The sequence below is a fragment of the Schistocerca piceifrons genome, chromosome 7 (assembly GCF_021461385.2).
Source record: "Schistocerca piceifrons isolate TAMUIC-IGC-003096 chromosome 7, iqSchPice1.1, whole genome shotgun sequence".
Classification (NCBI taxonomy): Eukaryota; Metazoa; Arthropoda; class Insecta; order Orthoptera; family Acrididae; genus Schistocerca; species Schistocerca piceifrons.
This window is the reverse complement of record NC_060144.1, coordinates 438,567,535-438,579,624: the sequence shown is the minus strand read 5'-3', so window position 1 is coordinate 438,579,624 and position 12,090 is coordinate 438,567,535. Positions and strand designations below refer to the sequence as shown.

General features: G+C 42.9%; 1 protein-coding gene and 1 non-coding gene across 5 annotated transcripts in view; one reads left to right on the top strand and one right to left on the bottom strand.

Annotated features, from left to right (window-relative positions):
* LOC124804745 (protein daughter of sevenless) overlaps positions 1 to 12,090 on the top strand; it is a 258,427-nt gene that overhangs the window by 24,577 nt on the left and 221,760 nt on the right. The gene's annotated exons all lie outside the window — the stretch shown is intronic.
* On the bottom strand, positions 5,973 to 6,047 carry Trnas-uga. The gene has a single exon. It is a non-coding gene; the product is annotated as a tRNA-Ser (tRNA).

The following is a 12,090-nucleotide window of genomic DNA, read 5'->3' as shown; positions in this document are numbered from 1 at the left end:
GTATTTCTTATTATTTAATTTTTGTAAATTAATCGTCGCCATATATCTGAGCTTTGCACATACCACGTAATGTTACAGCACATTCTTTTTCATGGTGAATATGTGCATTTCTTGTCTTCCGATTTTTGCGTCTTCGACAGATTTGACACATACCACTGGGTGTTTCAGCATCTGAATCTTCACTTTAATTGGTAAGTGGTTTTGTAACGTGCTGTAGAGGATAAGACAGATTTAGATTTTACTCCTACGTACAACTTCTTCCAGCCACGCCAAACTTTTCTTATTGTCTATCCGTCGATAAGAACACACAATGTTAGTTTACTCCTTCCATATACATTTAGCCACCATAATAAAAATAATAAACGCAAAACGCGATTTGGGCGGCAGTCATTAAAACAGACTTCAAAATCTTTAGTTGACTCCCACATACTTAGGGAGAAATGACCATCGTAATAAAATAAGGGAAATCAGAGCCCACAATGTTCGATTTAGGTGTTAATTTTTCCTTCGTTCTGTTAGAGAGTGGAACGACCGAAAAATAGTCGAAGTGGTTCTCTCATCCCTCTGCCAAGGACTTACATGTGAATCGCAGAGCAATCATGTGGATTTAGATGAATGTAAAGGCGCCCAAGTCGATGAGACAGGCAGTTGCTTGTTATAAAACCCACACAACCATTTGTTTCACATGTATTGTTCATTTATTTCCAGCTGTTGTTTCCTTATTTCAAGAGAGTTTAGAATCATTTGCAGCCCGTATAATTTTGACCACATAGGTTTGGGACGCCTTGTACGCAGATGTTTTCGTACGGGAATAGTCGTCGTGCAGTCATCCCGGACACTTGTGGCATTTCCACGCTGTATTTCCGCAATATTGCCACTGCTTCCCGTCGGTACGTCCGCGTCGGCTTCCCCTGATAATTCCGCTCGATTTGACGCCAGTGTGTTCCCATTCCGAGGCATGGACTTGCGTTTATGCTTTACGTGGAACTACTGTGGTTATCGTGGCAGGAAAGGGAAGTGCTTCCAGCTAATACGAGCGGTAGCTTCCATCGGTCACAGGGCATTGCAGTTTTTGGGTACCTTACTATTTTGAGACTATTACAACTTTACCCACCGCAGAGGTAGCTGACGCGCGCCTACGCGGTGGGACTCGAATACAAGGTAGCCGGTTCGAATCCTGGTGGTGGAAGAACTTTTCACAACTGGCATTTAGCCGGTAAGGAGAGGTTAAGTGTTGTTGGAATGTTCCTGATGACCAAACTTTGCGCCAATGTCCTGCTTTAAATCCAATCGTCTCCAGTGTCCAATTCAGTGAAGGCACAAGGCATCGTTAATGGTGACTCGTCCGTCGAATACTCTTGGTTCCATTCGATATGAACAAGGTGTGGATCATCAACGGGTTTCATCGTGTCCTTTGTCATCATTGCAAAAACATTCACTTGTATCTTCAAAAGAATTCAAAGTGGTACAAAAATTGGCCACTTGCATTAAATGATCAGAAATGTAAAATTCAGCACTTCACAAAACAGAGAAAAAGTTGTAACCTATGACTATAATACCAGCGACTTTCAGTTGGATTCGGTCAACTCGTACAAATGCTTGGGTATAACAGTTTCTAGCGATGCGAAATGGATCGATCACATACGCTCAGTCGTGGGTAAATCATGTTGCTGACATCGGTTTGTTGGTAGAATATTGGGAAGTGCAATCAGTCTAGAAAGAAGATTGCTTACAGAGCGCTCGTGCGATCCGTCATAGGGTATTGCTTAAGTGTTTGGAACCCGTACCAAATAGGACTTAAAAGGGAATATTGAACATAAACAAAGAAGGAAACTACGAATGGTCACAGGTTTGTTTGAGACTTGGGAGAATGTCACGGAAATGCTGAAGAAACTTACTAGCTCGGTGATAAACGCAAACTATCCCGAGGAAGCCTGCGTAAAAGTACTTTAAAGGGTTAACCTAGGAATATACAGCCGCGCGGATCGCGAAATCAAGACTAGACTAACTACAGTGCGCACAGAGGCGTTTAAAAAATCATTCCTTCCGCGCCCGATACGTGAAAGTGTTAGGAAGAAGACCTAATAACTGGTACAATGGGAGTACTCCCTACTTTGCAGTTCATTCACTTTCACAGGGTATAGATGCAGAACGGGTCCATTGCTTGCGGAGGAGGAATGCTCTTTCCGATCAAGCGATTCAACAACAATGCCATAAGACTTTTTTTTTAATGATTTCGCGTATTCCACACGTACTTGTAATTAAAATTATTTTCTTCGATGTTGCCTGCATCGCTATCTAACCGTAGCTGCTTTTATTACGTTCCTGTGCGCAGTTGAATACTAAGTTGTGTAACATACCATTTGCTTCGCGGGCAATCATTTGAGATCGTGTGAAACCCAGCTCGCTGTATTTGTGCACGAGAACCAGAAAGCAGTAGATGCCGGCGCACAGGTTGGTGTCGAGTTTCTTGACTTCCAGAATGCGTTAGATACAGCCCACCGTGCCACCTAATGAACAAAAGTTAGCGTACTAGACTTGAGACCAGCTTCTCATTGCCCTGAAGAGTTTCTAGCAAACAGAACGAATTCGTAACGGAGAGGAATCGTGAGACGTAAAAGTTACATCGTGCTTACTCCAACGGTGTGTTGTAGGACAATTACTTTTCACAATATGTATACGTCACGTAGAGGATAACGTCCATGTTCCATCGGTCTTCTCGTTAATGATGCTTCGTGTACATAGAAGTCGCAACACTAAAAAATTGTTGCGTACTGTTGGAAGATCAGCAGAGGATCGACACTTGGTGCAGGGAGCGGTAATTGACGCTCAACATAAACAGACGCAACCTATTATGCATGAATATGTATTGTATGATTGCGCGATTGCAGAACAATCACTGGAAGCAGTTGCTTCGATAAAATATCCAGGAGCGATTTAAAGTGGAACAACCACATAAAATTAATCGCGGCTATGGCAGATGTCAAACTGAGTCATTAAAAGGATCGTCAATAAATGTGATCCGTCAACAAAGGAAGTAACTTAAAAAACACGGTTCGACAATATTTGTCATTAGTCTGCGATCGGTACCAGATAGAACTGATAGAGGAAATAGTAAAAAATCCGAAGAAAAGCTGCGCGTTTCGTAACAGTCATTTAGCAAGCGCGAAAGCGTCACGAAGAAGAGCCAACTCCAGTGTCAGACGAAGAAACAGAGGTTCTGCATCAGGGTCTGATTTACTGTCAGAGGTTACGAGAACGTACGTTCTTAGTAGTCACCAGCTTCCTCGTACGTAAGGCTGGTGAAAAGACCTTGAAGGTAAGATATATTAGAGTTCACACGGAGACTTAACCAACAGTCGTTCCTTCCGCGAACCATTCGCGACTGAAGAGGAAAGGGGGAAAGTGACAGTGGTATGCTAGTACTCGCGCACTCCGTAAAGTGACTTGCGAAGTATAGATGTTCATATGTATATAGTTCATCCGTCAAAGACGTTGTCTGTGAGAAGTACATAAATGCTTTCTATGATATTTTTTGTTTCAACTTTCGATTTTCATTAACTTAGGTAACTCTTGACTACGGGGTAGAAGCGGTACTCATGACAGTTAGATCGATTCGACAGCACCCAGTCAAGTCACATAACACTTAGCAGTTTTGATGAATGCTAACGTCGAAGCATTGCCTGGCAAGAGTCTTGTAGCAATTACCTTTCATCATAACTCGACTGAGTGATTTCTTTGCATCAGCAGCCAGAGTAGTTGATTTAATTTCTTAGTGCAAAGAAAGATAGTTATTTGACAACACTGATTCCAGGAATAGGCTGATTATTGTTTAGCGGGTATCTTTCCATTCTTGACAGTGGGTAGCGCTCATGGTCATTTCATCCATTTGTCTGCAGCTTTGATCTCGAGATTGCTTGACAATTTGTCTTGTGGATTTACGACTCCCCGATCTGCAACAGTTACAGGCGGGCGATTGCGATAACGACGCAAACAAGACGCACGAAACTTCAGGGTTTCCCCGAGAGAAACGCTCGCGCTGCTGGGATTCCCTGATTCCGGCTTACGACGACGTAAGTTGCTTTATCCTTTCACAGATGGGTGGGGTAGGAGGGATACACTGCCACCTGAACACTTGAAATTTTATTCCTGCTGCACCTTTCCTCAACAGCAATTTGTCGTTCAACTGAGTGCTCAATCTGTGGGTAAGTTGACTGTTGCACATGCAGTTCAAGAGCATTAGCAGGCGAGAATAATGAAAGAATTCGTATTCGAGGAGCTTACATGCAGTTCGTGCCCCTTTTGAAGCTGTAACCAAATTTCAGAGTCAGCGGTTAGTGCACAGTCAAGTCCTTTCCAGCTTTTGCTCAAAATGTGCACGTGGTTCGTTAGTGAAGACTCCGATGTTGCTGATGCTCGCTAAAAAAAGAGTGAGGAAGAAGGAATGTTAGTTTAGTGTACCAATCTGCGGTGAGGGCATTGTGGACGGAGCAGAAATTTGGACTGGGAAGGATGAACACGCAAGTCGAGCGCCGCCTTTCATGGAATTATCCCGGCATTTGCCGTCAGCGAATTAAGGAAAAAGATTGGGTATGTACCGCCATTCTCTCGAATTCGAATCCATTGTTTACCACTGCATCAACTCGCTCGGTGTTACACGCAAAGAAAAGCAGTAACAAAATCGTCAGCTATATGACCGTGTTGATCAGGAAGCAATCTAGACCTTTACATCGGTAAAAGAAGCGAATGCAAATTAGCGGCCCGCCTGGATCGGCACGGAATTAGACAGAGAGTGATGAACTGAAAGGTACGAAGAGCTCTTAAGTACCAGAGTGAGAAACAAGTGGACACCAAAGCTGAGAACAGCGAATAGAATTAAAAGTAGGCCATCAGGTTAAAAGGATATATAATTTCTGTGGAACAAAGCACTTTTCTGTCTACGGGACCATACGAATTGACCCTTTAAGGACGAAAGTACCTTTCGCGTGATGTTACTGCGAAGTTACATAGCTCGGTGAAACTTGTAGCATACATAGAAAGAACTGCTACAGGTTTGTACATTAGGTAACTGAAAGAAATACGCAATAAGACGAACAGAAATGACACTTTTATTGAAAGTCAATAATGGTACTGAAGTCACCGCGACTTACGAAGGTCCCCTGGATTTTACAGAAGTCGGAACAAGGTAATTAAAACGGCATTTGATCACCACGGACAGCAGTGCCTGCTCTGCAACGTGTTCGCGTGCTGATTACAAGGTTGCTAAGGAGTTCTTGTGTTCGGGCGTTCTAATCCTCCATCAGCGCGGTTGACAAGTGCTGGAGATTTAGAAGGCCGTTGGACGTGCTGCAGTACGTCTTTTCAACGTATTCCACACGTGCTGGATGGCATCGAAGGCGGAAGAACGGGCAAGCCAGTATATTCTTCGAATATCCTCCCGTTCCAAGGGGTGCTCCATCTGCGCAGTTCCGTTCGGTCGTGCATTGTCACCCATTAAAGTGAAGTCAGGGCCGAATGCACCGTCGAAAAGACGCACATGAGGAAGGAGCATAGTGTCACAGCAACGTCTACCGGTGAGTATACCGTCTTTAAAGATTTGGAGATCAACACATCCGTCCGACATGATGCCTCCCCACAGCATAAAACGTGGACCACCAAAACGATCATGTTCGACAATGTTCTTGGGTGCAATTTGTATGCCCCCTCTCTCGCCGTTTGAGGCCACGTCCAGCAGTTAACTAATAGAAATCTCAAAGTTCTCAAAGTTACTAATATAGTTTCCGGTAACTGAGTGCGTAGCCTAGAAGTCTCATAATCGCGTAGTCGGTTTTTCGAGTCTCGTTGGTACCATTTTTTTTCATTTTCATTTAAAGTCCACATTTATTAGCAAATGTGTTGTCTAACAAATACTGAACCTTAGTTTTTAAACAAAAACATCTTATTTCGTGAAACTTCCTGGCAGATTAAAACTGTGTGCCCGACCGAGACTCGAACTCGGGACCTTTGCCTTTCAAGGGCAAGTGCTCTACCAACTGAGCTACCGAACCACGACTCACGACCGGTCCTCACAGCTTTACTTCTGCCAGAACCTCGTCTCCTACCTTCCAAACTTTACAGAAGCTCTCCTGCGAACCATGCAGAACTAGCACTCCTGAAAGAAAGGATACTGCGGAGACATGGCTTAGCCACAGCCTGGGGGATGTTTCCAGAATGAGATTTTCACTCTGCAGCGGAGTGTGCGCTGATATGAAACTTCCTGGCAGATTAAAACTGTGTGCCCGACCGAGACTCGAACTCGGGACCTTTGCCTTTCGCGGGCAAGTGCTCTACCATCTGAGCTACCAAAGCACGACTCACGACCGGTCCTCACAGCTTTACTTCTGAAGGTCCCGAGTTCGAGTCTCGGTCGGGCACACAGTTTTAATCTGCCAGGAAGTTTCATATCATCTCATTCTGGATCTTATTTCGTGTTTCCATTTTTTAAATGCCTTACTGTGAAATGAAATAATTATGTAAATCAATAATACTGCTCTGTTTTCGCATTTTTGCACCACATTATTTGTTGTGAATACTCGCCTTCTTATGTTTGAGAATACAGAAAGATTTTTTTGTTAGTTGGGCAGTGACTTTAAAATCCTGTATTTATGAAGAAAGTCGAATGGGTTATTCCATAAGGTCTACTCGAAAGTCAGATTGTGTCGTTGAAAACCTGATAAATTCGGATTAGGTACTCCTTCCAGCAGTTACTAACAACTAAGAAGAGCTGTGTGGTGACAGGAAACTGCTTAGCGTATTGGTTTTCCTACTTATTGCGATTATCTATTTCCTTCAGCTCTTTAGGAATGCGTACGTCCAATCTTCAGAATGTCGCTAAAGAACATTGCGAGGATGAGGACCAGTAAGTTGGTTATGGATACCATCAGTCCCACAAGCTTTCCCAGCTTTTGTGCTTCTTAGTGCAATACAAAATATTCTGAGTGTACCGGAATTAACTTTGGCTTTTCTCAATTCCTGCATTACAAGCCTTCTTGGCGATTTGATCTAGAAGATCGTAATAGGGAGACGATCCTGTGACCAGCTTTGTTTGACATTATCAGATTCTTATTTTTCTGAGCGGGGGGCATTGTTCCAGACTCTAGTTCAAAGTTTTGCCATTTGAGAGTCTGAAATCAAGATTTTTTTGTTTTTACATCCATTTTTGTCGACGAGTAAAATCGCAGTAGTTGACTGGACTGAGAAATTAAATTTAATATTTTAAATGTTTTGTGTCTGTAACATAATGTTTAATAAACAGTGTGTTCCTTCAGGTTGGTTTGTAGCATCGCAGTGCTTTCCTATAAATGCTCCTTTTGGAGGTCACATGCCCATATCTTTCTTCCAAATATTGAATTATCCCGACTTATTAAGGAGGGACCTACAGTTTTAACGTGGACTCCGAGCCACAAGTCCAACTCAGCATTTTCAACGTTAAAAATCGTTGCCAGATGCGATACGTGATGGATAAAAGTAGCATGTCCGTGTGGTGGTCGAATATCAAACCATGGATTAGTAGCCTGGCACCTAGCCAGTCAACCACATCAGTTAGGAGTACTAGCTCGCAGAACGTACTTGTGAATATTGTCTCTTCTCCTCTTGCATTCCATGTAAAGAACCGTTAAGAATTGTCTTTATACCTCATTTACAGTTCAAAATGCCGCGTATTTGAACATTATCGAATAACACGCCATACATCTTTAAGTAATAAAACCCAGTAAGTTGTCCTGGACGGCGAGTGTTAATCAGAAACAAGATCATTGTCACGTGTGCGCCAGCGAAGTGTGATAGGACCGTATACGTAAATGATATGACGGGTAGAGCGAGCAACAATCTGCGGCTCTTTGCTGATTACGCTGTTTGTACGGGAAAGTGTCGTCGGTAAATGATTGTAGGAGAATACAGGACGCCTTAGAAAAATTGTCTATTTAGTGTGATTAGTAGTAGATCAAAGGGAGAACGGGGGCAATGGGCCTGTTGTTTCCTTATCTCAGGATAAGATAAAAGATAAGACTTCGGGCTTCATTCTTCCAGTCTGCAGTCGTCACTGGACCCCCTTCCTCCAGGCACGTGATGATGCCCTGGAACTGTAGGAATGTCATTTGTTGTCTGTTTGTAAAGCGAAAGGAGCACATTTGTTTGTGGTTATTCTTATAAATAATAATAATTTAATATCAGGTTTATTATTAGCATCAACATTTTTTCTCAACCCATGCCCCCCTCCCCCCCCCCCCCCCCCCGCTCCCTGTCAGTGGAGGTCTGCGCACGGTAGTGAGATGAAACATCAGCAGCAGAACTGTGGAACTACATAGAAAATGGCAATAAATATATCGTGCTGCGCTGCAGCTGTCGGCGTACCACCGTGTAACACCTAAGCAATAAATCTCACACCAAACACACACTCCGCCATAGCGTTGGATATAAATGCACTTCTTAAAAAGACGTGCATGAAGTAGTCCCCAGTGTCCACACGTGTTGTTGTTCTTGTTGTTGTTCTTGTTCGTGACCATCCCGCGATCATGTGACGAATAAAGCACACCTCTTTCGCTATTCCAGCCTGGTAAGACTCTTCGGCTAATGCTTGGCAAAATGCTTACCTTTGTTAGATTGAGGACATTTTTATGTGATGTATACAGGATGAGTCAAAAAAACATCGGAATGATACACAGATATTTTTTTTGCGATAACTTACAGAAAAGGTAGACGTGTCGTTTTGTAGCAAACAACCTCGCGTTTGATTCTCGTAGAGAATCAGTACCCCATACCGCCTCCAGGAGCGCCAGCGTAACTCTTGGCATAAGTTCCGGGTTTCCTAGATAATCGCTTCCCAGATCGGTGGATTGGCTGTGAAGGGTCGCTCGCACGGCCATTTCGCACCTCAGACTTACCACTCGATTTCTTTCCTTGGGGGTTTCATGAAGGACAGTGTGTACTCGTAAGTTCCTTCCCTACCGTGCAATTTAGCCGACCTGAAAAACCGAATCTACTTTACCGTTGCACGAGTTTCTCTCGATTTGCTGCAACGTGTAGGGGAAGAAATTGACTACCGATGGGATGTTTACCGCATCACAAATGATAGTTACATCGAACCAAAATCACACTTCACACTGTTATGTGAAACTTGAGGTCGTTTGCTACAAAATTACATATACCGATTCTATAGGTAATCTCAATAAATTCCTATATCTTTCCAAAGTTGTATAGTACTTTCCGAATCGCCATGTATAGTGATATTTGCCCAGGTCACTGGAGATTCTTCATGTGTTGTGATGTACACGTTAATATGCCTCGATTAAATGGAGGGTCTCAAGCCGATGTGTAACTACTCTCAAAAGAGAAAGATAGGTCTAATGGGTGCTTTGTAGCTCACGTCGTTTGTGGACGACGAAGTACATTGCTGCAAATGAATCCGGACCCAGAATATGTATAAGGTCACTCCAGATCCATACACGTACGTAGTTACTGCTTCCAGCTATAGTGTTAAACATCAGTACCGGATATTTACCATAAGTTTCTAAGTGCGATACCTCTGCTGCTTCCTATTACTACGCAGAAAGGTCAATAAAAATAAAAGATTGGGCAGTAACCGTTCTTTGCCAGTCTTGGCTGACGCTGTGACGTCAGTAAGGAACGGCGTCTGCTGTGGGAATATCTCTAACATGTGTGCCGGCGTTTATGCAAGGGTATTTGTGGTATGTTTCAGTTTCTACTGAAATAATGAAACGTAGGTTGGTAGCCTGCTATTGCTAGAACGTTACTCTCACATGCTGTAACTTGATCAGCCTTCAAACACACTGCTAATTTAAAAAAAAATTCAAGTATCAAAAGAAAAGAAGCGCAGAGTGTAGTCTGTTTTTGCAGTTTCCTGTCAATGTGAACGTTCGAAATAGGGATGCAATTTTTTAAGTTGGCTCTGGGAAAAGTTGCAACGAGTATACAAGATCTGTATAACGCTCATTTTCATTTAGTATTCATCACAAGTTTGAAAGAACTTCAGCTGATAGGTGGACAGAGTTGTTTTCACGCAAGAAATTATACAAGTACCTTATTTATAAAAAGTATTTGAAGTAGCTAACCTAATTAAAACATCCTTCGAAATATCTGGGTTTATCCAAGAACGCAAGGTTGATACCACTGGTAGAAGTTATCTGACCTTTTCTCTGAGAAAATTTATAATTTTTATGCGAAACGGCGGGTAAAGTAATAGACTTGCAAATGTTCTCTTTAACCCATCGAGCCCGTTTTGACCCATGTAATAAATTTCTGGTTTGATTGGGCAAAAATATTTTGCCCAATTATTCGATTAATTTCAAGAGAAACAAGTGCATTTTTATTACTTTCTTCGTCGCACAGACATCGTTTCGTTGATTAGAACTGACTTCGAAGATCATTATGTGCTCACAGTTTCATGCTCATGTTTTCATATGAGCATTTCTCCTGTGTAACTCCAGTGCGGAATTCTCTAAACTGGATTTATCTGAACCATTACAAACAACTTGATCTGTAAATGTACTTTTATCGGCACTCATCTTCCGTCTGTGGATGTGAGGTGCTCTGTACCATGTTGTGCTATCACTGGCGCTACTACTGCAAGGCAGATTACACAACGGAAATGCATCGCTCTTAAAAGACACAAATATGCGGGAAATTCAACAAGTCTGTAATATACTCAGTTCCTTCGAAACGAGGAGAGCATATTCTAGCATTTGCAGCATTCACGGCGTCTTTACTACAGTATTTCGTGCTCGGATCGTGAGAGAAAGCATGAAGCACTACATCATTACCTTTAGTGTTGCGAATGGGAGAATTGCACCCAAATAACATCACAACATGCCATTGCTCGCGCACAGTCAAAACACTTTCATTCCTAAATCACTTACTATAAAAAGGTAACTGAACGAAAACACGAAAGCACAGTCTCCAACATACATACAGGGTTATTACAAATGATTGAAGCGATTTCACAGCTCTACAATAACTTTATTATTTGAGATATTTTCACAATGCTTTGCACACACATACAAAAACTCAAAGTTTTTTTAGGCATTCACAAATGTTCAATATGTGCCCCTTTAGTGATTCGACAGATATCAAGCCGAAAATCAAGTTCCTCCCACACTCGGCGCAGCATGTCCACATCAATGAGTTCGAAAGCATCGTTGATGCGAGCTCGCAGTTCTGGCACGTTTCTTGGTAGAGGAGGTTTAAACACTGAATCTTTCACATAACCCCACAGAAAGAAATTGCATGGGGTTAAGTCGGTAGAGCGTGGAGGCCATGACATGAATTGTTGATCACGATCTCCACCACGACCGATCCATCGGTTTTCCAATCTCCTGTTTAAGAAATGCCGAACATCATGATGGATGTGCGGTGGAGCACCATCCTGTTGAAAGATGAAGTCGGCGCTGTCGGTCTCCAGTTGTGGCATGAGCCAATTTTCCAGCATGTCCAGATACACGTGTCCTGTAACGTTTTTTCGCAGAAGAAAAAAGAGGCCGTAAACTTTAAACCGTGAGATTGCACAAACACGTTAACTTTCGGTGAATTGCGAATTTGTTGCACGAATGCGTGAGGATTCTCTACCGCCCAGATTCGCACATTGTGTCTGTTCACTTCACCATTAAGAAAAAATGTTGCTTCATAACTGAAAACAAGTTTCGCACTGAACGCATCCTCTTCCATGAGCTGTTGCAACCGCGCCGAAAAATCAAAGCGTTTGACTTTGTCATCGGGTGTCAGGGCTTGTAGCAATTGTAAACGGTGAGGCTTCTACTTTAGCCTTTTCCGTAAGATTTTCCAAACCGTCGGCTGTGGTACGTTTAGCTCCCTGTTTGCTTTATTCGTCGACTTCCGCAGGCTACGCGTGAAACTTGCCCGCACGCGTTCAACCGTTTCTTCGCTCACTGCAGGCCGACCCGTTGATTTCCCCTTACAGAGGCATCCAGAAGCTTTAAACTGCGCATACCATCGCCGAATGGAGTTCGCAGTGGTGGATCTCTGTTGAACTTCGTCCTGAAGTGTCGTTGCACTGTTATGACTGACTGATGTGAGTGC